Below are 4,278 nucleotides of genomic sequence, written 5' to 3' on the forward strand. Positions count from 1 at the left end.
TGTGTGTGTGTGTATTCTTTTAAACTGGGAAACTAATGGAAGTGTCACTTGGAGTTATTTGGAGTGAAGGATATTTTTATTTACAGCAGCTCTTCATACTTCATTATGTAGCTTGTTCACTGTGTTACGTATCCCCTTCTAGTAGCCTGTCCACAGAGGAAATTAGTCTACTACATCTACCAGATAATGGAGCCATTCCTTTAGCTTAAGTGGCTATTAGCAATGGAAATCCCAGGTTCAATTCTCAATGAGAAATCGTGACTTGTTAAAATTGCACTTGGGTAGTGCAGTGACGGATGGATTATCAAGGGGAATATTTGAGGCTGAACATCGGCAAAATCTTTTTGAATGAAATGCTGGATTATGGAGTAGTGCCTTAAGGGAGTCATTGGAAACCCAATTGCTTGGGCCGTTTCAGTTTAGCTTGGACAAAGCACTGGAGTGTATACTGTAGGGAACAATCCTCCTGTTGGCATAGGTAATGTCTACAATGAAGTGCTACAGCGCAGCTGAACTGCTGTAGCGTGTTAAGCGTAGATGAGCCCTAGGATTTAAAGGTGTGATGTTAGATTTGAACTACAGGCAAAATTTCCCCTAGTTAACTTGACCAGTTTATCACATTCTAAAGTACAACTTCTTTGTCTTGGCTAGAGTTTCAGAAGGTGTTAAATTGACTGAGCTAGCTACTCTCATAGCTTGAGCTAACGTCACACCTTTAAATCCTGGGCTAGACAAGGCATTCATCGTTGCTGACACTATCTTGTGGCTCTGGGGATTTGAATGAGAGGGTGTCCGCAGACCTGGAGTAGAGGGGTGAGATGTAGGTTTTAGTTTGGTCCTGTCACCACCTTGCTGAGTGGCTAAAGGCAGAGGGTGAAAGTGCTTGCAATAGTTTTTCCTCAGTGCTACCTGACAGCAGTTTGAAAATTTGATCCGGAAACAGTTTGAAAATGTACTGGCCGGCAAAACCCCAATCAATTGTGGAATACTGTGGACAGAATCATGAATTTGACCTCAAGTCCCAGAATTCCACTCAGTTCCACTAATTGTCCCGCAATCCACTGCGATAAACAGCCTATAACACATTGAGTCTAGCAGAACATTGCACTTTCGGATCCCTGCCCAAAATGCTGTGTGCTTATTTTGAAAAAGAGCAGCGCTGCCTGGATGCTATGATTCACAGGGGAAGTAGTTTAAGCTGCTTTAGGCAAAGCAATGTAGCTATGCTCTTTTTGTTTCGTTTGATCTGTATAGTGATAGCAACAACAAAAAATGTTGAAAACACTTTACCAGGTACACAAGGCCTAAGTCTCATTTTCTTTCAGTGAAGCCTGTAACTTCCTAAATAAAGTCTAAAAATGAGGTGTAGTCTCCTAAGTCACTGAGGTGTTTTTGAAAATGTTACCAAGTAACTAGCTTTTGACTCTCAATTTCTCCATCTGTAAAATACGAATAACAATATTTTCCTGTTAACAGCCTGTTATTTAATAGTGCCATGTAACTGCAAAGTTTTAATGGCAGTTAGTAGCAGTTGTTGGGAGTAGAATTCAGGGCTCCCTGTCTTCTAGCTTTAGGCTTCATCTCTCATGCTATTGGTAAAATTTTCCAAAGCACCTATGTGATTTAGGAACCCAAGTCCCATTTTAAAAGTTACTCAGCCATTTAGGAGCCTAAGTCCCATTAACTGTCAGTGAGATTTAGGCTCTGAGGTCGCTGAGTGACTTTTGAAAATAAAACAGGCTGTTAAGGCATTTAGGTCCTGAAAATTTTGTGTCTGTTGGAGGACACCTCTGCTAAAATTCACACAGGTAGATTTTTTGTTTTCACAGGTTTTGCTATGAATTGTCAATCCCCCATAATCTTTGCAAAAATAAACAATTTAGGGCAGTGTGAAATATGCTAAATTGGTTGAAAGTTTTGCATAGACTTGCATGAAAATTTTTGCTTAAATTATTGCCAGCTCAGCTATATTCTAGACCCCAATGCAAAGAGCCATGGGACAGACAAACAGGGTCCTGGTTCTATATAAAAAATTCTCCATACGAAGTCTTAGCTCCAATATGCAAACGGGTTTTTAACTTCACAGCACTAGCCACCCTATAAGCTCTTCCACTATACTCTGGTAACCTGGAGGGAAGCCTCTTTCTCCTTAGGTCTTCTACTTCCTTAAATCCTAATTAACATCTTGTTGGCTGCCAGACGTTACAATCACTAGCAAAAATAACTGAGCATCTGTTACGTTGAACAACATGATTTTTATTCCCATGCTCCAAACAAGCGTTAGATGTTTATGTTCTACCAAGAGCAAGCCCAAGATTTTGTAAGGCCCTGGATGAAATAAAACAGTTGGCAGGAGACTATGTAGACAGTACATGTAGGGACAGGACAATTTAGTAACTGGGCAAGGGATCTGGGGCTTGTCTGGTGGGGGAGAGCAACAGGACATGGAAGGGCACTGATTGCTGTGATGCTAGAATGTCCCTTTATTCCTTTTTTGAAGTGGAATGGTGGATTGCATGGGGAGGCAGATCAGAAAAGCATGCTTGGAAAAGGATGCAGACAGATTATGAGCCCTACAAGTGAAGGGTTCTCTGTGACTTCACAACTGTCCGACACTGAAAGCGAGCCTTGCAGTTGCCCCATCTTGTTACAGGATAAGTCTGTGCAGCCTTTTGCAAGTGAGGAAAGTACATTATACCAGCTAATGATTCTTCTCCCATGCTAGTATATATAGTAAGAGTAAATCCACTTGTAACCCATGTGCCTAATAGGCAGGTATCTCCAGAGAGACCCATCCAGGGGAGGTAGGAGTGAGTTGTGTCTGGGTCATTGTTGCTAGGCTGAATCTTCCAGAAGCTTCTGGAATTGAATGTGGTAGTTTTGGGTATTGTCCAATAGGTTCCCCTCTTGCTGGGGTCAGACTCCATGAGGGCAAGCAGTCAGGGCAGGGGCAGCTGCTTTGCAGGGGGGCCATGCCTAGTGAGAGTTGGGAGAAGCTGAGCCCAGGAGCAGAAAGCAGGCTGTTTTCTCAAACAGTGATGTATTTTGCAGCAGGTTAGTGACATTGTTAATCCTCTAACAGGGAAGCCTGGGCAATGTTAATTATAGCAAAGGGAAATTGGGAGGGGAAAATAATTTCTTCTATTTTAATTGTATGCTTTGAATGTTGTTTTGATTTTGGCCAGACTGTTTTAAATTGTCTCAACTCGTGCGATTCACCAACTTTTCTTTAAATGTAGTAATAGGGAAAGAGTCATTTATATTTTACTATTTTCAGTTTTGTATTTTTTGTAACTGGGTGGGTTGTTTTTTTTTTAAATCTATACACTTAACTGAGTGATTGTTTAATCAGTTAGTTGACTGGCTAACGGTGATTTCAGCAGAGGAAGGGTCTGCATGGATTCCATCTGAAGATTCCTATAAGCAAGTGGAGGCAAGATGTTATTTTAGACTCAGTAGACTGTATAGATTTGGGAATCAAAGACTCTGAGACCTAGGGGAACTCAACCTAAGCTTTTGGGAGTTCTCATTTTCTTCTCATTGTGCTTCTGTGGGGACTAAACTGTTCAGATTTTAATTTTTCTTTGTTTATGTATAACTGTGTAGATAATGTCTTTAGATTATAAACGAGTCATGTTATGCAGTAAAAATTAGATTATTTGTTTTTCATAAGATTTTATAAAGTTGTTTAATTAAATTAATTTCTTTAGTTCCTTTGGGGACTTGAACGTGGGGAGGTTGACCTTGTGCAATTCTTGCTGAAAATCTTTAGAGACTCGACTCTCAGTCTCCAGCTACTTTTCTGTGGGAGTTGCGGGGTTTTTTTAGGCACTGGAGAAGGGCAATGAAGTGATCTCTAGCCTACCCAAAGGTTACACACTGACAAAGAGAACTAACATCAGTGTAAACAAGAGGAGGATCAGTCCCATAATGTAGCACTCAGCCAAGATACCATGTTTGGTGAACAGTTGAGTCATTAAATTAACACCTGCTTCCCAGTTACCAGAACCAGAGTTCAAAGTATGACAAGTATGTATGTTATGTGAAATGGCCCCATAACCATACAAATAATATCCATATTCTGGGATAAAAAAAATTTAAGAAAAGTGATTTACTCTATCCCAGAAACATAATATTAAACCTTGATTGTGCAGTCTCTTTGTAGTATTTATGCTTAACAATAACACACAAGAAAATAGTTGACACTTTCTACATCTTCCAGGAGAGAATTTCACAGTTGTTATAGATTTTAGTGAGCATCCCTGTGAAGTAGGCAAA

This window comes from Eretmochelys imbricata, chromosome 2, assembly GCF_965152235.1.
Source record: "Eretmochelys imbricata isolate rEreImb1 chromosome 2, rEreImb1.hap1, whole genome shotgun sequence".
In the NCBI taxonomy this organism is placed as follows: Eukaryota; Metazoa; Chordata; order Testudines; family Cheloniidae; genus Eretmochelys; species Eretmochelys imbricata.